The 27,712-nt window shown below is 45.5% G+C and overlaps 1 protein-coding gene and 1 pseudogene across 1 annotated transcript in view; both read right to left on the bottom strand.

The window, feature by feature from the left end:
• Positions 1 to 27,712, bottom strand: part of HSF5 (heat shock transcription factor 5) — a 780,982-nt gene that overhangs the window by 548,137 nt on the left and 205,133 nt on the right. The window lies entirely within an intron of this gene.
• On the bottom strand, positions 23,533 to 24,525 carry LOC144824648 (ATP-dependent (S)-NAD(P)H-hydrate dehydratase pseudogene; annotated as a pseudogene).

Consider the following 27,712-nt stretch of genomic DNA (forward strand, 5'->3'; position numbering starts at 1 on the left):
TGGAAACGGAATTTGGTGGCCCGAAGCAGGGCACCCATCCCTGTGGGCCACTGCTTAGTGGCCCCTGGGGCACATGTAGTGCCCCCCCCCACACATCAATGTACCGTGTGCCAGGCATCACATGGTGCCTGGCACACAGTGCATGGATGTGCACATAGGGCTTTTTATACTGCAGCCCCTTTCCCTGGCACAAGCTGCAGTATAAAAAAGCACTTTCCGACCGCCGTGCTGGCGGTCTTATTGTAATAGAGTGGGTGGGACTGCCAACTCATTGTCAGACGGTCTCCTGCCCGATGCGATGGAAGTTGGTGGTCCTACCTACAGCCATCGTAATTATGGCCTTCGTTTTTTACTGTCAGTACTGATTTCACTGTCAATTTTTACAGCAGTCTTATACTTTAGTGTTTTGGAATGAGTGTTCTAAAATATCAAATGCACAATAAAAGGTAAACTGCATTAGGTTTAAGCAACTATTGACCTGACATTGCTGTATTTGTTGACTAAGGGAAAACCAAAGGGGATGATGGACGGGGTGTTAAACATTGCAAGCACTCATCACCCCCAGTCAACTGATCTGGGTTTAATCCATCATCATTCTTTAGCTCACTCCGCCACCCCAGTTCAGACATGGCCATATGCAAATCAGTCTGACCCTGTGCCTCATGGGAACAGTCCAGCCCGATCTGCCAAGCCGTGTCTTACCTGGACTGGAAATATGCATCCTGGGACCGGTTTCTGGCTAATCAGCCGTCACCAGCCAGGCTAGCTTGAATCCAGTGGCAAAGTGAGCAAGGAACCCATGTCTGGCCATACCCTGCCAACTTAGGGAAAACAAAGCAAAACCAAAGGGGATGATGGACGGAGTGTTGAACATTGCACGCACTCACCCCCAGTCAACTGATCTGGGTTTAATCCTTCATCACTTTTTAGCTCACTCCGCAACCCCAGTTCAGACATGGCCATATGCAAATCAGTCTGACCCTATGCCTCATGGGAACTGTCCAGCCCGAACTGCCAAGCCATGTTTCCCTGGACCGGAAACAAGCTTCCTGGGACCGGTTTCTGGCTAATCAGCCGTCATCAGCCAGGCTAGCTTGAATCCAGTGGCAAAGTGAGCAAGGGACTCACGTCTGGGCATACTCTGCCAACTTATGGCGAACAAAGCAAAACCAAAGGGGATGATGGACGGAGTGTTGAACATTGCAAGCACTCACCCCCAGTCAACTGATCTGGGTTTAATCCATCATTATTCTTTAGCTCACTCCGCAACCCCAGTTCAGACGTGGATATATGCAAATCAGTCTGAACCTGTGCCTCATGGGAACAGTCTAGCCCGAACTGCCAAGCCATGTCTTCCCTGGACCGTAAATAAGCATCCTGGGACTGGTTTCTGGCTAATCAGCCATCATCAGCCAGGCTAGCTTGAATCCAGTGGCAGAGTGAGCAAGGGACCCACGTCTGGGCATACCCTGCCAACTTAGGGTGAATAAAGCAAAACCAAAGGGGATGATGGACACAGTGTTGAACATTGCAAGCACTCACGCCCATTGATTAATATTTCACGTTTGGAAAATGTACAGTATGCAGATTTCAAGGACTTGTGGAGTCACTGTTTGAAGGCATTTTTGGTAGGTATCCTTTTTGGTGACATCAATTCACTATACTTAACTACAAATCCCCAGTGGAAACTCCCTAGTGGTGGCAGACCCAACAAGGACTCTGACAAAAATCATCCTTGTCCCATACCCCCACTAACATCTCCACCCTCCCTGTTGCTCCTCACTCAGTTACCCGGGCCCACAGAACTAAGATCCACATTCCTGCAGGCTGCTATCTCCTTCGCTTTAGGCACCTCCCCCACACCACTATCCCTCATGCAGCGCTGTGAGGAGGCTACTGACCTCCTGAGGAACATCTCTGTAGGTCCCACTGCAATACTGAATGCCATCCAGGGGCAAGCCAGCCATCTGCACCAGATGGTGGCCTACCTGAAAGGCATTCACAGTGTAATGTCTGGCCTACAAAGGTCTTTTCAGGCTCTGGTTTCCTTTCTCACCACAGCCTCCCATCCATCCCAACCTTGTGGCCACCCCCCCCCTACATCCCAATTCCCTAGTCCCACACATGAACCAAGCAGACGCAAACATTTGCATGCACCCACTCATACAGACATAGCACAACACACAAACATACACCAAACCCCACAGGAGACACATGAGCACTATCAAACATACCGACACAGATACCTCCACACCCAGTCACCACAATAACCACTACACCCACAATCAACACACCCACAGACTCCACCACACTCACATTCACCAGCCACACCCCATCACATCCACAGATGATATCAACACCACTACAATAACCATCACATCCACAGACTACACCACATCAACAGTCACCAGACACACCCCATCACATCCACAACACACACATCCAGCCACACCCTCATCACATCCCCAGCACACACATACACAGACACAACATCCTTAGAGTACATACCTAAGAAACGGAGGTGCACCCAATCATATCCACAACAAACACCTAAGATACACGACACATCTACACTTGCCAAACATACACCAGACCCACAGGTAACAGCACAACCAACAGACACGTGCATATCACATACAGTCAGTCCCTCTGCCTCCCAAATCCCATTCCTTCCCACACAGCCTCCCAAGTTGCCCACTGAGTATCCCCTTTTTACCCTTGCCATACCCCCTCCCATAACTAAACACAGCCCAATAAAACAGGTATCTGCCTCTCCCACACCCATCCTGCATGCTACACCACCCCTGAAAAAGGGCCATCCACTCCTTCCATTTCTAAGACCCACACTCCCAAATATAAATCCAACCCTTCCAATTCCAACCCCCCCCCAAACGCAAATCCACCCCTTCCCCTTCCAAGACTCCCCCCCCAAAGCCAAGGACACCCCTCCCTAATCCAAGTCCAACCCCCCAAACCACTGCTCCCATGTATGCTATGTGAGGTGCCTGCTCTGCCCACTGGATGCCCCTTCCTGAGGAGGTTGCCCTTGGCAGTGATATAGGAGGCAAGCTTTTTCGCAAGGCACAAGTACACATGCCTTTAGGTGCAGCATTTTGGACTGCCATTTGTGTTATTTATTTTGAGAGAGTTATCTTATTTGTTTCAAATAAATCTATGGCTTTGGATTTCAACAAGTTAGCCTTGGCATTTCTTTCCCTTAGCAATTGTTTGATACTGACATATGTAGCCAGGAAATCCAGCCTATATTTTGTATCTCTACTTTCTTAGGCGCATGCACTGGTTGCCATGGTAAGTTATGGTCATGTGAAATTAGATGCAGGCATTCATCATAGTAATGGTCATATGCATCAACAAATAGATGTTTCAACTTCACTCTATGATATTTCCGTACAGGAGTGTTTGTTTCCCATTGATTACTGATAAGTACGTGATAAGTATGTGAATAAGTGCATAGCCCCATGTGAACTTCTGTGACACATTTGATTGATGTTGAGGTGATGAACATGTACAATGGTTAACATTTGGGATTTGCACTGAGTTTTCTGGGAACTGTTGAGGTGAGACCTCCACCTTGTCTAGTGCAATTTCTACATGTTGTTACATTGCACTTATCACAAGGATGTGTTTGCCATTTTAATTTGATGTGCCATTTTACGTAATCTCTCAGAGCACACCTACATGATGACTTTTAGCTTGATGATTAGATTTTTTTTTGGGGAGCAAGTGCTCCTTTTTTGTGAGGCAGCTTGCCCAAAATTCAATAATACATCGTAGTCATACAGATGTGTTACTTTACATCGTAAAAGTCAAAATTACTGACAGTAGCACAACACATTGGTCATTGCTTGTGTGTGTAATTTAAAAATACACTAATACTTTGCAAAGGTGACCAGTCAAGTCAGACGGTAATATGTAATGGTGGTGCTTATCTTCGGTTCCGGTGACGACGCTGTTGACTTTGTTCGTGTTGTAGTAGCAGTGGCATGACTTGTAAGATCGGGTCCAGTGCGGTACAGGAAGTGGAAAGGTGAGTGAAGATGAGTTTTACCTTTATATGCATTGCTTTCCGCTGATTCAGGTGTGGAGGTTTGATTGCCACAGTTGCTTCGGCAGAAAGGCACGTAGAGATTGACCAGGCGGAGAAAGTGGCTGGGCTCCACCGTCAGCCTCATCTCCCTAAGACTGCCCTCGGGGCGTTTAAACAAGACCAGCGTAGCTGGCAGTAGCCAGTCAGTCTTTCAGCTGTCAAACCACACACATCTAAATAGAGTGTGTGGATCGCCTATTAGGTGGATGGGTAATCCAACGACGCCGTTGTGGTAAATAAATAATTAAATACCGGTTCTATTTTTGACAATAAACAATAAATGGTTAGCTCAATAAATAAGAGTCAAGATACGAGGTAGTTAGAGTTGACAGGCTTTAATTAAGCATAAAAGGACTGGAACAGGAATAGGATGGCAGGGCCCGGCAGCTGCCGGGGCAGGATCTGGGAATGGCTAGCAAACTTTAATAACAGTGCACAATATTTATAGTTAAACAAAATACATTATATTCAGTACAGTAGGCGTAGCAGTAGGCGGAGTTTGTAGCAGTCGCGAAAGATAAGGCATAAAGTGGGTGTAACAAGAGGTGTGTACAGGGCGTATACATAGACATGTGATGCAAACGTAACAGAATATGTCATAAACGGGGCGGAAACATGGAGGGGGCTACCTGAGCAGCTGGGATCTTTAACCTAGTGGTGCGCAAACTGGCAATGACGTGTTACTAGGGAGAACTGGGGGGCTATGACTTCTGCGCTAGAAGAGGAGACGAAAGTCTGGAGTGTCAGAGCGACATGTACCTAAGGCCTATCTAGTATCTAGTGTTTAGAGAACAGGTTGATAGAATCCAAAAGTTATCAGGGCAAAGGCTAACAGACACTTAAGACTGGTGCATGCATAATTCTACATGTAGTGCGTGTTGAGGAATATTAAATGACCATTAATACAGTATTTCTCTTACATGGAGACGTAAAGGCTAGACCATGACGGAAACTATTGATGCGATTCAGTAGCTTAGGAATGCAGAGAAGGAGGGCTGGACTGATAACTAGAATCATAACATACTCTTGGCAGACTAAGAGGCAGAGCCAGGCCGAGCCGGGCACTGTGAGGCATGAAAGTAAGCTAAGGGTCAGGGATACAGGTGGGGGCTGTATCGCTCCTCGGAGAGGGTTCAGGAAACGGGAGCTGAATCTGAGTCCGGGCCCTTTTGAGGCCTAGAAACGGGGACAATTACTGAATTAACGTGCACACTGTGAAACGTGGCAACATAGCTTTACATAGGCTTAATACTCGTAGCTTTCACGAGAACTGGAAACTGGCATACTAGAGATGGACACAACTGTAATTGCGTCTTTAATCGATCAGAGGGGAATACATGCATATCGATCATGCACATATGACATAACATGGGGAACACGTAGGCACATACAACATGGCAAAATTTACTTTTCCACATTCCCTCCTTGTGCCCTACGTTTCCATCAGGAAACATCTATATTCATGATACCATCTATCATTTCATACAGCATCATTTGCTCGTCTCGAATTGTCTTGGAACGGGACTTAGGACTAGGAATACAAGAGGTAGCACACATGCCACAAATCGCAGGGCCACATTGTATACAGAGGCAGCAACTGAATATGATCGCTACTGCAATACCTAGAAATGACAATACTTTCCATCCCCAGGCAGATATGATATCCCAGAGCCAACCGGACCATGTCCAGGTGCCTGGATTCTGGTGTAACTGATGGGCAATTTTATGAAGTCTGGTTATAGCTGAATAAACAGACGGCGCGTTATTAGGAATGAAAATGCAGCAACTAGATCCGATGACTCTACATGCTCCTCCTCTATCGGCCAGTATGACGTCAAGAACGAGACGATTTTGGAGCACGACAAATCTCATAGCAGATTGCTCTTCGGTTAAGTTACCTAGAGCAGAAGTAGTCTCATTCACTACTGCTTCAAGGGTTCTGGTTAATCTACGTATTAACTTACTATTCTGGATAGGTCCTATAAAGAAGAAGAAACCTTTATTAAAGTCTTGATATTGTTCTAGAGTAGTTTCAGTTTGATCGACAATTGGGGACTCGATCTCCCTTCTAGGTCTGACGTGTACTAGATGCGTGTTTCTATGATAATCGGATGGGGCTAGGAAAACTGGTGGCAGTAGGAAGGCAATGTAACATGTTCCATCCCAATCGAGGGGCAGACGAACATATGCGGTCTGACCACAAACAAAATAAGAATGACGTGAGGCTTTGAAAATAGATTTCCCACTGTCACTATACTCGACAGTAGTAGTACAATCACTATGTCCTACATGTGCGGAACCATTCTTTCTGACACATAATTCGCCTTTGACTGGTAGTACTGAAATAGCAGGTAAGTCTGGAGTAGTATCAGACTGAACATTCAGGACCATAAAATTCGAAGAATAATTACCTAAATCATATACTTCATTTTCTAGATCTAACCCTGTTCTATGGGAGAGACCTTGCTTGTCTGGGAAACATGTTCTATTCAGAAGGGACATATCATTTGAAGATGACGTTAACGTGGACCATGCTCCACACGAACCATTATGTGAAAACGGATAAGGAAAGAGTGGCAGAACTCCCTTCGGTGTCTGGAAAGGGGGGAGTCGACCACACACCCAACAATTAGTGGCATTGCTGGTCTGGTGTGAATAGTGTAACATTCTTATAAATGTATTATTTCTCATAGCAAGACGATAGGATAACTCGTGAGGAGGCAGATCACTAAATGTGTGCTCTACTGTAGCATTAGCAAACTTATTTACATGAGAAATTGGAAAACATAAATGCAATGCATAACTTGTGCAGGTAACCATCAAACTCAAAAATAGAAGAAAACATAGAATAACGATACATCTGATAGAGTTTTGACTAACTCTCTCACTATGGGGGTCTATCTCATACATGTCAGATACCTGTCTAACCGTTTCACCCGAGGGGGACTTAGACAATTAAACTGGCTGACTTATTTTACTAGACCGGAGCTTCTTTTTATACTCCTGTTGCGGAGTTTCCTATAACAGGGGAGGCTTGGACTCAAAGTTTGTAGCGGGACAGTCCTTGAAAATAGGGCAGTCTTTAGAATTCTGGCAGTCCTTAGAAATGGAACAGTCCAATGTTTTTATGCGACATCCATGGAATTTCTTGACGTGGGACAGGTGCACCCAGCCTTTGCGGCCTTCCAACTTCACGGCCGTGCGGGTGGTCAGAAGGACAAGTTGAGGTTGCTTCCAACGGGGCTCCAGCGGACTTGAACGATCAAAATTCCTAACCAACACGAGATCGCCTGGAATGACTTCATGTGGTTTCACCTCGGTATTGTCTGGAAATGCAGCGGCAACCTGCGAACGACAAGAGTGTAGGGCAGACATCAAGGAAGCTAGGTAATCTGTCAACATATTACTGGAAACATCTGTAATACTGCGGGGTCTAGGTGTACCCCACATGTTTGGGGGGCGGCCAAATACGACCTCATAAGGGGACAGACCTGATCTGGAATGTGCGACCATGCGCATATAGAATAGGGCGACTGGCAGAGCTACTAGCCAGTCTACACCTTTCTCTTGACATATCTTGGCAATACGGATTTTCAGGGTCTGATTATGTCTCTCTACGAGACCGGCTGCTTCAGGATGGCGCACACAATGGAACTTCCACTGGTACCCCAACAAAAGGGAAACATGTTTCATCAACTCAGATGAGAATGGCTGGCCGTTATCAGAATACACGACCCTAGGGAGTCCATAACGGGGGAAGAATTCACGAACCAACTGCTTGGCAGTGGTCGCTGCTGTGTAATCTGGAACTGGATATGCTTCTGTCCACCTGGACAAAGCGCATACAACTACGAGAACATACTTGAAACCTCGACATCGCTCCATCTGGATATAATCCATCTGGAGGACTTCAAAAGGGTGGTCAGGGGGTTGGAATCCACCTTGTTCCACCGGGACACTTTTACCTGGATTGAACTGGCAACATATCATACAGGTACGGACTTTCTGCTTGGCTGCAGCTCGTAAGTGCTTGTTGAACCAAAGGTTCTGAATACTGTCTAACATGACTTTTTCTCCTAGATGTGCTGGACTATGTGCGGTATTGATAATGACTTGAACCATGGAGTCGGGGAGAAACCATGTGGCTTTTCCCTTCGTCACCCATCCCTGATCTGTCTGGACCCCTCCTTGTTCGGACCATTTCTTAATTTCTTCAGGAGTAGCATGTAACTGTCTATGACATCTTGTGTAGGGTCCTTAACTGTCATACAAGTAGTCTGTTCTGGAATGGATGTCTGTGTCTTGTTAACTGGAATGTCTGGTGTCTGAGCTGTAAGCTTGGCTGTTCGATCTGCTAGATCGTTACCTTGGGAGATGATATCAGTAACTTTCGTATGTGCCTTGCACTTCATGATAGCGATAGCCGTCGGTAAATGTATTGCATCTAACAGAGCTTGAATGAGGAGACCATGCTGAATCTTGGTTCCATGAGAAGTCATGAAACCTCTCTCCTGCCAGAGCACTCCGAAGTCGTGTACAACTCCGAATGCATAACGTGAATCTGTATATATGTTTACTTTCAGGTTCTTGGCACGTATGCAGGCTTGGGTCAGAGCAACTAGCTCTGCTGCTTGAGCAGACAGGGTGTCAATACGGTGTGTTTCAATAACTTCTGTATCAGTAGTCACTGCATACGCGGCTACTAGTTCTCCTGTACTTGTTCTCATACATGAACCATCCACATAAAGTGTCAGGTCGGGATCTGGTAGTGGAATATCTGTCAGGTCTTGTCTTGGCTTAGTCATAGTGTTAATGACTTCCACACAGTCATGTGTGGCAGGATTTGAAGTAACTGACGGTAACAGTGTAGCAGGATTTAGAACGTTGCAGCGCCTGATTTCTATGTGTGGCTGGAACAGTGTCAGTTCATAACCTGTTAAACGTGCAATGGTCAAGTGCTGTGTCTGTGTTCGGTTTAAAAGAACTTCCACGGAGTGTGGAACTTGTACTGTCAGGGAGTGTCCTAATACTATGGAATCACTTTGTCTGATTGCTAGGGCTGTGGCTGCAACTGACTTGAGGCACGCAGGCAGAGCCTGGGCTACTGGATCTAGTGTGCTCGAAAAATAAGCACAAGGCTTGTATTGTCCTGCTTGATCTTGTGTGAGAACAGATAATGCAGTACCATTTCGTTCTGTGACAAAAAGTGTAAAAGGCTTACTATAGTTCGGTGTAGCTAGAACAGGTGCTTGGCATAAAGCTTTCTTTAATTCATTAAAACTAAGTGTATGTTCAGATGTCCAAGGGAGGACAGTCGATACGGCTGCCTCCTGTGTCGTTAACTGTATCAGTGGCTTGGCTAGATATGCATACTGAGGAATCCATTGTCTGCAGTAAGAAGTGAGGCCAATAAAAGCACGTACCTCCTTCTGTGTCTTGGGCTGTGGAAGACTCGCTATTAACTGGATACGGTCAGGTGTCAACTGCCTACCCCACTTGGACAGTAAGTGGCCTAAGTAGATCACTTGCTGGACACAGAACTGGAGCTTCGAAGGGGACACCTTGTGCCCCATCTCGGCTAGGAAATATAGAACCGTAAGTGACGCTTGTTCGCAGTCACGTTCAGAACGGGCTGTGATCAGTAGATCATCGACATACTGGAGCAGGGCAGTTTCAGTTGGCATGTGAATGTTGTCTAGTTGTCTTTTAAGTGCCTGACTGTAAATACTAGGACTTTCTGTGAAACCTTGAGGAGCTCGTGTGAATTTATAGCTCCTTCCATTTAAACAAAAACCGAAAAGGTACTGGCTGTCTGGATGAATGGGGACACTAAAAAATGCGTTTTTGAGGTCTATTACAGTAAAAAATGTAGCTTCAGAATCAATGGCTGTTAATAGGGATGAAATATCTGGGACTACTGGATACTGAGGTATGATACATTTATTAAGTTCTCGAAGGTCAATCACTAATCGATATACTGGAGGTGCATTTGGATCAGTACGTTTCATGACTGGAATGATAGGAGAATTACATATATTGGAGTCAGTTTCTACAACCACTCCTTGAGCAATGAGCTCGTCAATAATTTTGGATAAGGCTGCTACAGCCTCAGATGGCAATCTGTACTGTCTGATTCGTGGCAGGACAACACCTTGTTTCAGAGTCACACGATGGGGTGTGATTTGCATACAACCAACATCAGTTGGACCTTGTGCCCATAGATGCTGGGGGACATTCAGTAATCTTGGATCAAAATCGCGTAATACATAGTGACCTTTATAGTCCCTTAAAAACAATCGGACTCCTTCCGGAGAACAGCAAATTACTGCACCTAATTCTTTCAATGTTTTAATGCCTAACACATTTTCTGGACATGATTTCGTAAGTAACAAATCAGTAGTTCGGGACAATGGACCAACTTCTAGAGTAACTGGCTTTGAAATCTCGTTTACAATAGGCTTTCCTGAAAATCCAAGGGAAACATTTCTAGAGCCTGAGAGCGGAGCCCCTGGAACCTCGTCATGACTGATAGTAGTCCTACTTGCCCCTGTATCAATCAGAAACTTTCTGTCTTTCCCTAATACTTGACTGTGTACATAGGGACCCTCTTGATCTACAGGTATCTCGATGAGAGGCAAGCCTACCTCCCTCTCTAGGCTGTTTCATGAATACTGTTGATACTCTGGATACTCTGTCTGGGCATACTGGTACATCTGCTGTGTAACATGCTGTGTTGCAGCGATAGGCTGCGATGCTGGAACTGTCTGTTGTGCATTCTGTGGTGACTGAGAAGTCTGTGAGACTTGTTCTGGTCTAGGCGGACGTGGTCTTTCTTTAGTCTTACCAGTTGCTATGTTGTGTTTCAGAACTGCACACTCGTTTATAAAATGACCTGGCTGTTTACAATAATTGCATGTCCCTTTAACGGGAGCTGCAGAATGACTGGCTTGATTCGGACCCCTCTTCTGACTGTCTTGTGGAACAGATTGTGCAACTAATACTTTCATTTTCGTATCTTTCATACGTCTCTTTTCGTGTTCTTGCTCTTCTCTGATTCTATTCTGGTGATACTGGAGCATCTGAAGCATTTGTGACGGGGTATTAGCTTGCCAAGTACTTTCAACTTTCAAAACTCGATTTTTAACTTGTGGGCTTGAATTCTCGACTAGTTTGGTAAGAAAAAGATGAGGGTATGACTCGCTACCTGTCTTCAAACCACTGTTAATGATAAAACATTTTTCGAATCTAGAATAAAAATCACTAGTGTCTTCATCCTGTTTCTGTTTGCATGCAGAGATTGCATCCCAGTCTTCCTTTTTCGTGGCTAATAACCTTGGCAAAACCTGAATCAATAACTCGGGTAATTCTTTACATTTGTCCCCAAGACCGGTACCTGGTACTCGTGCATTATCTTCAGCTTCTAGAACTGCCCAATCGATCTTTTTCTCTCCCACCTCCCATTCTTTTTCCTTGAGTTTTTCATATACCCCTGCGGGCAACAGGACCTTTAACATTTTAATTATATCTGGATAAGTGTATTCTCCCATACGGAGCATGTCTTTTAATTCTCGATGGAACCCTGCTGGATCTTTGTCGTGACAGGGAATTAACTTCTTCATCTCTAAGAGTTCCATCTTGGTAATCGGGGTGTAAACAAATACTCGTTCTAGATCGCCACCCGTTCCTCTAACTGGATGGACTTCTCGTAACGGATGCTGTCTGTCTATATAGAATGGTTTACTGTCTGGAGGTGAGACGTGAACAAAATGCGGATTCAGAAACGTTCTATATTTGTGGCGCTGTTCTAGAATGACACTAATTAAATCAGTACCTAAACCTCTCCATCTATACTGGAGTAACTCGTTCAGAACATCATGTAACGGACCTGGATCAGAATGTTGTCCCTCATACAGTGTAATGAGGTGATGGATCATATACATACCCACCAGTCGCTGCTCGGCTGGGGGCAGTTTCAGAAACATTTGTGCCACTATTTCATCTGGAAAAGTGGTAGAATCAGTAATCCATCGGACTGCTGATCGGGCTAGTTCTTGTTAATGCATGGTACTAAGTTCACTATAACCGATACGTGATTTCAGAATGTGATCGGTAGCCTGAAATACTTGTTCTAGCGAACCTTGTTCTGGTGCTGGAAGATGAAAAACTTTCTTGTGTTCTAGGCGTGAATGTCGGTCTGGAAATCTAGATTTACCTACATACGCTATTCTGGTAGGATTCTCGTCGTCTACCTCTTCAGTAGAAGAGTCGTTTTCTTTCTCACTTACTTGTGCTGCTTTACGATTGTCGTGTAACCTTATTATTTCCTTACGAATTTTCTTGTACATACTCTCTATACTACTGAGTGTCTTGTGTCTACCCTCGGCTATATTATCACTCCACCTTGTCAGAACTTTCATTTCGGTCGGATCTTTAGTCGGACAATCTTGTTCCCTTATTAAACAATTGATTAGAAACTTTAATAGCATGAGCTGGGTCTCAGCTTTCCTTAGAGACATGATTTCGCCAATACTTTCTGGATCGTCTCCTGTACGGATGAAACGATATATTCTGTCTAGATCTTCTTTCATATTCGGTAGGGTGTCCAAATACTCGGTCACCCGTCTTACACGCAATGAATATAAAACCATATTATCATCGCCTGGGACTGGATCATAACGGCATTCGGTAAGAGCTCGTCTGATATCTGCAACGGACTGATATTTGGGCGTACGCTGTAACGCACGTTCATGTAACTCGACTAATGTTACACGTTTGTGTGGCGGCGGGGTACCAGGAGGACCTCCCCCCGCGGCCCCTAAACTGGAATCGTCGACTGATACTCTTCGCGCTGGCAGAGTGACTGAGGTAGCGGGAACTTGTACTATGGGCTGGACCGGGGGTACCGTAACAGGTGCTGTAACAGGTGCCCCGGTGGCTGGAGGAACAGGAATTACATTATTTACAGGAGCTGGCGGAGCGGGATTTGCATATTCTGGGACTGTGTCGTCCAAATAGGACGAGAGAAAAATATCAGCTGCGGTCGGTTTGTGACGTAGCTTAATCGGAACTAATGGCGGCGGAAAATTACATGGTGCTTCCGGGGTTGCTTTTGGCAAGCCCTCGGCAAGAAGAGGATACATACCCTTAATGAGGGCATTTCTCTGTCTGTCTGACTGTTCGGCTTTAACTCGTTCACCTATTTCGATTAATTCCCTTTCTTGGGCTCTTTCTGAGGATTCTCTACTTAACTCTGACTTTCTGATTTCTTTCTCTGTTCTTTTATGAGATTCTTTGCGCCATAACTCGATGGCATCTTTCTGGGACTGTCTGGATTTCTTTTTCCATAATGCTTCTTCTACTCGCATGATGCACTCGGCATCCCATGTACCTGATACAGGCCATCTATATTTCTCTTCTAGATCTTTAGTATACTCGACCCATAAGTCTAGATATAATATGGCACTTATGCCATGCTTATGATACATAAAATGTCCTGGACTGTCCCTAGGCGGGACAGGAACTGCTTCCTCGAGCAGACCTTTTCTAGTTTTTAACTGACGTAACTTAGAGAACAGAGGCATGATTAGACTGGAGTCTAGACACAATACTACACACAATGAACACAATAATTACTTGAAAAACAACTCATTCATACCACGACATTGAAAACACATGGAATAACATTTAGAATAACAGTTCGGACAAGATACTACCTGAAATACTGAGAACAGAACACATGAATTTCTCGAGAACAGAACTTACTAGAACAGACTAGATGCACTGCTGAAACAGTACGAAACTTACCGGTCTCATAAAGAGACACGTCAGGACCCGCATCCACCTAGGTGGACACTTCGTGTTGGATCTGTGTACCGAAACCCACGGACCAGAGACAAATTAATTGACCCTGTCTAGATACTACCCCAGCAACGGTACTCACCGGGCAGCAAGAACGGAAGGCCTCGGACTGGACTGGACTGCTACGACGACGGACGGACGAACTTCGGACTTCAGTTACAGGTGGGCCTCCGGATACCTCGGACCTTGGACTCTCGGCTTGGGCTCTGGTCGGGACTCGCCGCGTTCCTCCACCGCCTCGTCTGGATGCTGGACCGCAACCTCCGTCTCCTCCGTGGGCCTGAGGGATACTTGAAGCAGAAATATCTGCACGTGCACGGTATGGTTCCGTCACGGCTGCAGAGGATCAGGGGGCCTGCGTGGCTTCTCCGGCGCATGGGGAAAGGGCAAGTACCTATTCGGGCGCCATTATGTGGTAAATAAATAATTAAATACCGGTTCTATTTTTGACAATAAACAATAAACGGTTAGCTCAATAAATAAGAGTCAAGATACGAGGTAGTTAGAGTTGACAGGCTTTAATTAAGCATAAAAGGACTGGAACAGGAATAGGATGGCAGGGCCCGGCAGCTGCCGGGGCAGGATCTGGGAATGGCTAGCAAACTTTAATAACAGTGCACAATATTTATAGTTAAACAAAATACATTATATTCAGTACAGTAGGCGTAGCAGTAGGCGGAGTTTGTAGCAGTCGCGAAAGATAAGGCATAAAGTGGGTGTAACAAGAGGTGTGTACAGGGCGTATACATAGACATGTGATGCAAACGTAACAGAATATGTCATAAACGGGGCGGTAACATGGAGGGGGCTACCTGAGCAGCTGGGATCTTTAACCTAGTGGTGCGCAAACTGGCAATGACGTGTTACTAGGGAGAACTGGGGGGCTATGACTTCTGCGCTAGAAGAGGAGACGAAAGTCTGGAGTGTCAGAGCGACATGTACCTAAGGCCTATCTAGTATCTAGTGTTTAGAGAACAGGTTGATAGAATCCAAAAGTTATCAGGGCAAAGGCTAACAGACACTTAAGACTGGTGCATGCATAATTCTACATGTAGTGCGTGTTGAGGAATATTAAATGACCATTAATACAGTATTTCTCTTACATGGAGACGTAAAGGCTAGACCATGACGGAAACTATTGATGCGATTCAGTAGCTTAGGAATGCAGAGAAGGAGGGCTGGACTGATAACTAGAATCATAACATACTCTTGGCAGACTAAGAGGCAGAGCCAGGCCGAGCCGGGCACTGTGAGGCATGAAAGTAAGCTAAGGGTCAGGGATACAGGTGGGGGCTGTATCGCTCCTCGGAGAGGGTTCAGGAAACGGGAGCTGAATCTGAGTCCGGGCCCTTTTGAGGCCTAGAAACGGGGACAATTACTGAATTAACGTGCACACTGTGAAACGTGGCAACATAGCTTTACATAGGCTTAATACTCGTAGCTTTCACGAGAACTGGAAACTGGCATACTAGAGATGGACACAACTGTAATTGCGTCTTTAATCGATCAGAGGGGAATACATGCATATCGATCATGCACATATGACATAACATGGGGAACACGTAGGCACATACAAGATGGCAAAATTTACTTTTCCACACCGTGACGGTGGGACTGTCACTGCCAAGATCGTAATCAGTAAGTCTCTTATGGGGTAACCCAGTATCCCTCAGTACATGGGCAGTATATTTTAAATATAAACAATGGTTCTGTCGGGTATGTACATAGTTGCCTTAAATCATATATATATATCTCTGATCACTGGTGGTCACTGTCGAGCGGCGTTGTACAATTGTAAGCGGAGACGCCGCTTATTGTAAAATAATATGTGATGATTGATTTTTCTATGCATTCATGATTGGGTCAAAATAAGAAAGAAGTAACGATTAAGTTGACTTGGTGATTAAAACCTCTTTGACCCTCTTCCGTTGGTTTGGTTTTGGTTCTATATGTATTAGTCTATGTGAATAATTTTACCTGATGTGGAATATGATGATGCACTGATATGAAGGGATCAGAGATATATATATGATGTAAGGCAACTATGCGCTTTACAAATGTGGATTATTATTATTATTATTATGTACATACCCGACAGAACCATTGTTTATATTTTTAAAAAAAAGATCGTAATCAGGCCCGAAGTCATGTTGTGGGATAACATTTACTATTTACTATTCCCACTACAATGTAAACACAGTTAAGAAACATATAACAAAATGTAAAAACACAAGTAATAATTGAAAATAAGAATAAACTTCCTTAACTACAATATTGTTTTACAAATACAATAAATATATTTTATACTACACATTATTCAATTAGATTGTTTTAATTTTTACAACACTTCAATAATTTAACACACTATTTAAAGAAACTAATAAATATTTTATTATAAAATAAAACGAATACATATTTTTTAGAAATTCCAAATTTATTTCCAAAATGTTGAATTTTTTTTTACGACAACTAATAAACATATTTTTAAAATAGTGATATATTTTGGTTAAAAATATTGAATTTTACCAATACAATAGTTTTTTTTTTAAATAATTGAAAAATTTAGGACGTGGCTGAGCTGAGGACCAAGATGGCTGCTCATCTCTAAAGCTGCCACCTCGCGCCTACCTGCCACAGTCCAGTGCAATCTCCCGGGGCAGCGACGGGATGTGGGGGATGCTCTGACCACAGTCCAGTTGGTCTGATGAGATTCAGCCCCGGAGATGATGGAAACTCGCTCAGGCCAGCCGGTGGCAGCGTCCTGACGCTGCCCTCGGATGCCCCGTGATGACAAGGGTGGCAGGTGAATCTGAGGGCAGGGCCACGGTTGCGTCTGCTGGCCGGAGCAACTCAAGGTTCGGCCTTCCTGCCTCGTGAAAGGCCTTATTTGCGGTGAGCGGATACCCTGCACTTATCGAGTGTGGTCGATGGCCGCAGCTTCGCTGGCGGACTGCGCTCTTTAATGACTGCGTATCTCATGGCCGACTCTACATGCTGCTGAGGGCCTTCCCCCTGCCGCTTGCATCAGACAGGCCGCATTGAGCTAGGGAATTCGAAGGGAGCCCTGGACTCACTGGGCTCCAATTTACCCTCCGGTTCTGCTCCATCAGCACCCCTGGCTCTACTGAATGCAGGACTTACGCAGCTGCCCATAAGGACTGCCCCCAGGTGTACTGATATGGGACCTCTCGCTGGCTGGCTATGAACTTCTTATACCCTGCGGGCAATTTACTGACCATTGCAAGACCTGTGATACCGCTTGCAGCTACCCCAGTTTGGAGTGCCTGAGACATACACAGCTAGCTCATCGACATACTTAGCCCTCTGCCTCACCACCATTTGCGCACATCAACCGCTCTCCCATTGTCACGTGGCCACAAAGATCACTGGTGGGAGGCATTGCGATCTGCCGATCGGGGCACCCTTTCCTAATACATAGGATGTGGTATTGACAGAGGGCATCAGAAATATAATGGGAATCATCGACCCCAAACAACGGCAGCTCTCCTTTGACCCCCAAAGACCCCATATGCGGTGGCAATGAGACCCCCATGGAATACGAATCTGGTTTGTCTACGAATGATGCCCCCATGCTGGAAGGTACAGTGGCAGTCATGGCTGGATTAAAGGCAGGGTTTAAATCTATAGATTCACGTTTTGATGCACCAGCTGCCCGCCTGGATGGTATGCATAAACATATAGAGGCCATGAATTACGCCTAGATTCTGTGGAGCAGCGTATCTATGATGTTGAAGACACAAGTGCTACCACACTCAAACGCCTCGAGAGGGTGGAAAAACTCCTTAAAACAATAGCTGCTAGGACTGAAGATTTAGAAGGACGCTCTCCACAAAATAATATCCTCATTACCAGAGTCGCAGAGTCAACCAACAATGGCCGCATGAACACTTATGTGGAAAATCTGCTTCATGAATTGTTCGGCGGGGAGGCGTTTTTCTATGTGTTTCAGGTAGAGAGGGCCCACAGAACCACAGGGGCCAGACTTGCGATGATGAGGCGCTGCCCCGCCTCATCATCGCAAAGTTGCTCAGCTACCATGATCGTGACACAGTATTCCGCCTTGCCCGGGAACGAAGGCAGCTGCAATATCAGGGCACGGCCATATCCTTTTTTCCAGACTTCACTCCCTTAGTAAAAGAGGCCCTCAACAAATACATAGATGTTATACCAGGCACGTCTATGCGTCCATATGGATGGCAAGCAGCACATCTTTGACACCCCCTGCGGATGTCGTCATCTTCTGTAAATGAGACGGCATTGGAGCCAAGACACCAGCCGGTGGATCGCCAGCTTCTGAACCTGTGCAGGCTGCAGTAGACCCATAGTCCTATCTTTTCTGCTGACGTAAAGTATGGTAAGTCTGAACCATCCTGGGATCTTTCTATGACTAGTCGTTCCTGCAAGGAACACTGTCGAGTCACTAACTGCTCTTCCACTCTGTAGGCTGTTCTACACTATGTTCAGATTATATACCATTGGGATTCCCTTTAGAGTGTTGTCACCCCCTTTGGAGATCTTCCCTGGATTGTTTTTCCTTGTTTCTTGGGATATTCAAGTGTTTCGCCGGCTACTGCCTGTTTGTTGTTCGGTGTGAGTAGGGTGATAGGTATCTTCTTTTTCTCAATGATTCTATCATTTTCTCTTTCTTTTACAAGGGTTCCACTATGATACATACCATACATTTCTTTCATACTGACAAACATGCACTAATGCTTTTCAACCTGGTCACAGATGGCCCCAAGAGATAGTTACTGGGGCTCTTGCCTAGCGATGCGTGACGTTCTGGGCATCAGTCTAAACCGATTGTACTGGTCAATATTTTTGCCTCAAATGTGGACGATCCTGATGTTTCATGTTCTTTCCACACACATCACCCTACTGCAACCAGACTGTCTAGTCATTGGTGGAGACTTCAACGTAACCCTTTCCCCCTCTCTGGATAACACTGGCATGGGCCTGGTGTCCAAACTTCATGTGACTCAGGAGCTAGCCACTATCTTGAAATCCTTACATCTTACACATGGCGAGGTGTTTAGAGTGGAGGCCCGCGACGCAATGACAGAGTTTTCAAGCTCAAAACAGGAACTGTTGAACACCACTTGACATTTTGGGAGGCGTTTAATTGATACCAGCAGGTGTCCGGCACTATACTGTCCTTGCCTTACTATGAGCTAAACGTCAAGTGTCCCTGCACTGGTGTACCACCACTGTCCCGACGGTAGACACTTGGATCCGGGACTTGATATACTGTGACACTACAAGTGAAATCTATACCTCGCTGCAACCGCCCTTCTCCCGACCTAAGAATATATGGCAACCCCTGAAAAACTATCTCTTGCACATCAACACTATCACAAAAAATAACGACTCGGACTGACATACATTCAGCTCTGGCAATTGATACACAGATAACTGCATACACATGGAGGCAGAAGAGCCCACCACTCATGCAATACATTTGCTCATTCACCCTTTATCTCTTTCTTTGTGTCGTCTATACTCTTATTATAATAGCACTGTGCAAATATTCACATATAATATGTATCAGCTTGTACAATGATTTATATTTTCTTCTACTCATGTATATGTATCTTCCTCCAGAGAGACCTTTCTTATAGCCAAAAAGTTTCTCAAAGTCCCCGACCCTTCAGTGGCACCAGATCCCTCGGGATACCGCTGTAACAAACTCACGGAATATTTCGCCACTAAAGTACATAATATTCTTAAGCAGCTCCCACAAAAGGACGTTGATACACCTGAACTGACAGATATGGGCCAGCATGGAAATATATACCATCTCGAGACCTATATCCCGATGACTCAGGAGTCATTTCTAGCCACCTTAACTTCTGTCAAATCGGGGTCACCAATGGACCCGGCACCACCTAACATTCTGAAACTGGTAGCACCCATAGTGGCCCGCATTATGACCAGCCTCATCAATGCCTCCTTTGCATTAGGTATAGTTGCCCTGAATGGAAAAGAGCAATGGTAAAAGCTCTGTTAAAAAAACCTAACCTGGACCTTCCAGATTTGGGCAACTACCGTCCTATCTCGCTCCTTCGGGTAATTAGCAAAATTGCAAAAAACATGTTAACCAGTCTCTTTCCACGTTCCTTGAGACTAATAACCTGTTCCATCCCTCACAAACTGGCTTCTACCCTCGCCAAGGTCCTGAGACCGCTTTATTAGCGGTGGTGGAAGTAGCAAGAAAAATCCTTGACACTGGAGGCACGTCACGACGCTAAACATCCTGTGATTCTGGGCAAATCACTTAATCTCCCCGTGCCTAACAAAAATGAATGTGTGTCCTCACGTAACGCAACTGGTGCTATGTAAAGCGCTCTGATACCCGATTCGGGTCAAGTTTGCGCTATATTAAACTGCAAAAAACAAAAAAAAAAAAAATATTCCTCGATTTAAGAGCGACATATCAACAGACGAGCGCCAAAATAAAGAGCAACACATTGTAGTGCAGGACATTTTTGCCTTCAAAGTTCTTCTGAGTCTTAGGGCTGGAGCAGAGCTCGATGTTTGCTATCTGCCCCACGCCATCCACTTCCCAGGTGAGCGGTTGAGGAACAGGGTTTTGAGTTGGCTTTTGAATTCAACAAAGGAGGGAATAGTTCTGATGTGAGGGGGAATGGAGTTCCAAATTTTGGGAGCGCTTCCGGAGAAAGATCGATCCGCATTTTTTTTCTTCTAGTTTTAGGTGGGATGAGTAGGAGGGAGTTTGAGCTTTTCAGGTTCCTGGACTGGCCGGCGTTTATGAGTTTTTTCGCCAAGTACTAAGGTTTGCCGGTGTGAAGGGCTTTATGGGTGAGGCAGGCTGTTCTGAAGCTAACCCGCAATTCGACTGGGAGACACTAAAGTTCCTTGAGTGCAGGGGCGCTATGATCGAATTTCTTGATACCGGTGATCATTCTGGCGGAAGCATGTAACGTTGTTTTGATGGGAGCCAGATGTGATTTTGGAATTCCTGGGAGGACTGCGTTCCTATAGTCCAGTCTTGAGAGTAGCAGAGATTGGGTGGCCTGTTTGAGATCATTGGTCGGAATGTAGGGTTTTATTTTGTTCAGTAGTCTGAGGTTAAGGACTTAGTTTCAGTTGGTTGCTTGTCAACCAGTAGTGGACATCTTTCAGGATATCATTTAGTCTTTGTATGTCTTTCAGAAAGGTAGTTTCCAGATAGATCTGAGTATCATCAGCGTAGAGATGGAAGCGGATGTTGGCTTTTCTGTGTAGTTTGGAGAGAGGTTCCATGTAGATGTTAAAGAGTTGCGGTGAGAGCACCGAGCCTTGAGAGACGCCCTTGTTGACTTGCTGGAGTTCGGAAGTGAAGTTTTTGATTTTTATTTTTTGTATGCGATTGTGAAGAAAGGAGGAGAACCATTTGAGGACTACCTCGCCAAGACCTCGCCAAGACCAGCTCTTTCTTGGAGAGCCCTTATGAGGACTTTGTGATCAACAGTGTCAAATGCTGCCGAGAGGTCAAGGAGTATGAGGAGGCAGCATTGGTCAGAGTCTAATGATCCATGTATATTATCCATGATGTTGAGAATCGCGGTTTCTGTGCTACAGCCTTTTCTGAAGCCCGAATGGTGGGGGTCCAGGAGGTTGATGTTGTCCAGGTGCTGGGTTAGTTGATGTAGTTCGCATCTTTCTAGTGTTTTTGAGAGAAGGGCAACGTTCGACACAGGTCTAAAATTGTTCAGATCTGTCGCATCTAGGCCGGGTTTTTTCAGCAGGGTGGGTGACTTGACCCATTTTAAGGCAGTCTGGAACCACTCCGTTTTTCAGAGAGCTATTTATGATCGTGCTTCAAAGCGGTGCAAAGGCGTGCTTAATTTTTTTGGTTAGTAGGAAAGGGTTGGGGTCTAGGACATGAGCTGAGAGTTTGGAGGTGGAGATCAACGTGATTATCTCAGTTTCTTGAATGGGACGAAAACTAAGCCAGGAATTGGGAGAGGAACCGGGAGAAAGATCAGGCAACCCAGCCGCGATGCTCTTCGTGGGGTGCGTGTTGTTGACGTCCAGTGAGAGTTCGATTTTTGTGATCTTGTCGTTGAAGAAGTTGACGAAGTTGTCGCATAGTTCTTTGGATGTCTGTACAGAGGAGGACACGGGCTTGGAGGTTTGTTGTCTGATGATGCTATAGAGCTCCTTAGGTCTGTTTTTGGCAGTGTCCAGCGCCGAGTGGAAAATGCTGGATTTCTTGTTTTTGATGTACCCTTGTTTTACTTCCTACGGGCTGATTTGAGTTGATCGCGGAGGATGGAGGTAGGGTTATTTCTTCACTTTCTTTCTTTGGCTCTTAGATGTCTCCTTTCGGAGTTGAGGTCGGAGTTGAACCATGTTCTGGATGGGATGGCTCTGCTCTTTTTGGGCTTTAGAAGAGCTATTTTGTCAAGCATATACACTAGCTTTGCGTTGTATCAATCAGTGAGGTCGTTAGTGGAGAGGTGGTCATTGGTGTCGGGGAGGAGTGAGCTTATCTGTTCTTCGAGGACACCCAAGGGAACCTGAGAGACGTTTCTCAGCCATTTGGGGGTTCTTGCAGAGGTGATTGGGAGAGAGTAAGTTGGTTGATATGAAATAAGATCATGTGGTGGCCTGACCAGTCGACGGGGAGTATGTGATTGATAGTGATTGTGTTTCTTTGAGCAATGATGGCATCCAAGGTGGCTCCTTTGTAGTGCGTCTCCTCTGTGCAGCACTGGATTAGGTTGTTATCACAAAGTAGACTGGATAGCGATTGGATTAGCAGGTTGTTGGTCTCATTCCACCGTAGGTTCAGGTCGCCAAGAATTAGATTATTGGTATCACCGAGTGCACCCTGAGCTATCAGGTTGGCTAGTTGTTCTCCGAATGCGGCGGTTTTTCCTGGAGGATGATAGATAAGGTGACAGAGTAAGGAACCATTATCTTTGGTCTTGATGTTGGATGAAAGACATTCAAATGTGTTGTAGTAGTATGAATTTATTTCCATGATGACCATGTTGTCCTTATGGATGATATCAACCCCTCCCCCTTGCTGGTCTTTTCTGTCTTTGTTGATGAGGGAGAAGCCCGGGGGTACAAGCATGTCTAGGCATGGTGGGGATAGCTCTTTGAGCCAGGTCTCCGTGAGGAACGCAATGTCAATGTTATACGAGAGGATGGCCTCTGCTAGTTCAGTTGCATGTAAAGAAGCCGACCTGCATTTGATCAGTAAGCAGTTGGTGAAAAGTTTGTTGTTGCTGGCGGTCTTTCCTTTGGGTGCCCTAGGTATGGTGGTAAGGACGGGCGGTCTCGGGGGTTTTGTGCAGGGAAGGGCTTTTCGGAGACCTGTGATCACTTGGATTTTGGATTTAGTGGAGTCCAAGGGGGGTATGTCGTAAGAAGAGGCTGGAAGGGCTGCTTCGCTGTCTGACATGGCTGCTTCTGTTCTAGTGGGTCTTGAGGTCAGGGGTTTTGTATTGGTATTTGAGCAATTCTGAGCCCTAAAGGGAAGGACTGCGATTCTTGAGGCTTTTTGCGGCCAGGGGGCCACAAAAAGCCTCAGCCTACTGAGGCTGAGTTTCAAGGATTTCTGAAGGCCAGGAGGGGCTCTTGTGGCTATTGGTGTTGGCAGTGGGGGGAACCCAGGAAGGAGACTGGTGGGATCTGCATGCTTTATCTCCATATTTGGAAAGAAAAGCTTGGTTGTTACATTGCCTGGTAAGAGAGCAAGCACCAAATGCAGCAACTAGAAAAGGATTTAACCCGTTTGTTTTTTCCGGTCCAGCATTAAATGCCCAATGTGCTAGAACTCCAAGAGAGCCTGAAAGGAGATCCCCTTGTCCACCACATCGTCGACTGCTTCCTTCATGATTGCAAACAAGCACCTTTTCTCCATCAGAAATAAGGTCTTGTTCTCCATTCTGAACAATCGTCAAATTTCCCATGGATTGGCTGAGTCTTAAAACGCAACCGTTATAATCATTATTATCAACAGGGTCTCTTATCACAGCTTCATACAGTCTGCTAAACTCCATAAAATTAGGAGTGAGAATTGCTTGCTGGTAACCTTGAATAATGGAAGGTTCTTGGGCAATCAGCCACAGGCCATCAGCATCAATTACAATAGGGGTTCCCTTTGTCTTGGATTTTTCTATAATACCCTTTGCATTTTGGAGGATTCTATCATCTCTACCCAGGCCAGGTCTGATCACGATCGTATGAAGGCTTGGTAACCACTTTTCTACCTCTTGAATGGCATTGGGACTGTCAAGCACTGGATGAACAATAAGTTCTGGACTGTACGACTTTATCACAGTGGCAGCATCTTTGGTACAAAATAAATGGGACAAATCTGCTCCCACTTTGAGTGCTGTAATCCCTGCAAAGTAAGGTGCCCCTGTGTATTCTTGACATCCTCCAACGACACCTATTTTTCCATCTTGACCTTTATGCTTTTTCGTATTAAGTGGGGGAATAATATTCTTTGCCAATTGATAAATGTTTTCCACGTCCTTAATAGAGTGCGTTGAACGGGATGAGAATAATGTCTCGACAATTTAAATGACCTTCCTTTAAAATTCAGAATTCCATTAACACTAGGAAGGAGGTGGGGAAGCGCAGGGTCGCGATGATCGCTCGCAGGCCTGGGACCATCTGTGCGCTTGACAGACTGCAGCCTGCAGCACAACCAGTTGCACCATGCTTTATCTAGGTTGGAGAGGATATCGGTTAGGCCCGGCAGATCGCGTCTATCTGGTTTTCAAGCGCCGCGAGTCGCTGCGCCATAGATTCGTGGGCGGGTTTGAGGGTATCTAGGGATTCATCTTGTGTGGTGTAGGTCAGGTTGAGGAAGTGTTGTCTCTTATTTATTGTGTAGGACAGGTTGCCCCTTTTTGAAATCATGGGAGGGGGGTGGATTGGGTCATGAGATGAATTAGAGTATCTGAGATCTGTGATGGAACTAGTGAGGTTAGGGGTCACTGTCAGCGGGGCTCGTTCATGAGGTTGCAGGGGGTGGCTCCAATAGGGGGGAGGTTGAGTTTTCCTTAGGGAGCTGTGGAATATGCTTGGTAGGGGAACTGTGATGAGTGGAGACTCGGGGAGCTGTGCGGTTGGGGCATGTGGTGGTGAGGATTGAGTTTCCTGATGGGGCCAATAAGCTGTAGGTGGGAGTTGGCTTGAGGCGGGGCGAGGCAGGTGGGGGAGAGCGGATCGAAGTTAGGGGAAGAGGGAGTCGGAAGCTTCAGGGTTAGATGTAGCTGTAGGCGGGCTTTGGGTTGAGGTGGGGCGAGGCAGGTGCGGAAAAGCGGATCGAAGTGAGGGGAAGAGGGAGACGAAAGCTTCAAGGTTCTCATTGTTTGCCTGGATAAGGACAGTGCCGTTAGTGTAGATGGTCACAGATGTGAACCCTCTTCTAGATGAGCGATTGGGGAGCAGAGATGTTAATTTGCAGCTGTGTGGTGTGGATGTGGTTTTGGCGACATAAAGTTGTGTTCTGAGCGTGGAGATCCAGTCTTAATCAGACCTTTGGAAGAGGAGTGGTAGATGTCTGTAAATAGGGTTTCTCTGTGATATCGGATTAGTTTCTGTTTGAAGTTTCGTTTCATTTTAGCAGAGAGGTGGGGGAGTTAATAGTGTATGAGTTGGGGCTATGGGGTATCAAATGTGCAGGTAGGGATTGGGTGGTGGGGGTTGGCGAGGCAGGAGCCATAGTGGGGGTACTGTGTGCAGGTGGGATCAAGTCTCTGAAAGGGAGTATGCAGCAGGTGGAGAGAGAGGTAAGTCAGATCCGCTGAGAGTGAGTTGGATGTTGGGTTAAAGGTTACTGTCTGTGTCTAGTCTGGACCTGTTATGATTTATAGGAATACAAATATAGTCTGTGACTAATTTGTAGAAATCAATTCGAAATAGTGACAATCTTGTGTTGTGTGTGATACTACAACACTAGTACTACATACCTCCTGAAAGATTCTCATGTATGTAACTCATAGTGTAATTACAAAATGCATGAAATGCAAACCACACACAAAAGCGCCACTAAAGCCAATAACACTTGAAATACATTTATTAAATTCAAAACAGGTAGTTGTATAAGCAATAGGTTACGCACAGGAAAGAGGAAAGTTTAAGGGGAAGTGGTAGTGCTTGGTAGTGAAAAGGGTAAGTCATGGAGATACAGATGAATACAATTGGATATTTTCAAACATTACTGGTATTCAAAGCCAGTATCAGAAGACCTGTCCGAAGTAAAAAACGTATTTACATGTAATCTGTAAATTACTCTCGCACCAAATGCAATTTTAGTGTACAATAGGTGGGACACGGGTACAGGTCTTGTGTAGTTGAGGGCGTCGACATTTCGACTCGACTGATGAATTGAGGGAAGTTTGGGCCTCAGCTGCGAGTCTTCATCAGGAAGGGATAGGGAAACCTAGGGATAAAAATGTAAATTAGAGGGGGCGCTGTGTGTGGGGTCAGAATGTGCTAGAAGATCTACAAGACACTGACCTATTCCTGGTGCCAAGCCTGGCTACTCAGGTGTGTAATCAATTTGCCGAAAAATCATGGCTCAATGTTGCCAAGGTTTATGAAAGAGGGGGGTCAAAGATTACAGCCCTATTCGGAAAGAACCAACGTCGAAATGTGATTAAATCACTACTCTGTGGAGAAAAGGAATGAAATGTCAGCTGAATGGCTGGCAAGAGGTGCATTATATACAAGTGCTGTGGTCGAGTCAAGGTGACACTTCTCCTGATTTAAGATCAATAGTGTGGCTCTAAAATAAGGAAACCGTGTACTATATACAAAGGAAGTGTGTGCTATGTACAAACGATGGCCACCCACCCGCTGACAAGGCACGTTCAAAACTGGGGTATGACCATACCGATAAGGGAGGGTCTGTCAAGACTCCCACATAGACGTTTTAATAAGGGTCGGAGGTAGGAGACGTCGTAACCCTCTAGTAAAACGATGCACATGTGCCCGCACCAAGGCAGACACTGGCGGGACGGTGCGTCTATAAATAATTAAATAAATCCGGGGCTGTCAATACCTGAAACTTCTGGTCCGCGACCCCATCCGTGTTGCTCCTAAGAGTCAAGGGAGAGACTGAGGGCATGCCACAACAGTAGTTAAATATGTTGGCCGGCCGTGCGACACGTGCACGTTGGGGCGCCGCTGTGCGGTTTGCGTCCTAAGCCTGCAGTGGCATAAAGGGCATTCGGGCATGCGCGCTGGTGTCCATAGCAATCTTAGATTCAGCGTGTCACGGAGAGGTCTTCAAAAAGTGTAATGGGTGAGAGTATACACAGGAGTGTGAGGGTTGTATTGTAAGCTGCCTATATACAATCTTCAGAGTCACTCTTAGTTCCTGAACAAGGCACTGGCAATATCATTAGCACATCATCTATGTACCTGTGCCACACCAAGATGTTATTCCTATATGGATTGCTGGTGCTTAGGACATGAGTTTGTTCATAGGAATCCATGAAAATGATGGCCAAGTTTGGGGCAAAACTTGCCCCCATGGCCACGCCTTTTGTCTGGTAGTAGTATCAGTCTTGGAATACAAAAAGTTTTTTTTTTTCAGAACAAATTTTATTTGGTTTTAGCAGTTGACAGAATAGAAAGGAAACACTGCTTCCATGGAAGCAGGAAGACAGTGAGCTTATAAGTGCAATTATAATCAAAGTATACAATCAACGTTCCCCTGAACCCCCCTCCCCGTAATCCAGCCCAGTACCC

The sequence above is a fragment of the Lissotriton helveticus genome, chromosome 3_1 (genome assembly GCF_964261635.1).
Source record: "Lissotriton helveticus chromosome 3_1, aLisHel1.1, whole genome shotgun sequence".
NCBI lineage: Eukaryota > Metazoa > Chordata > Amphibia > Caudata > Salamandridae > Lissotriton > Lissotriton helveticus.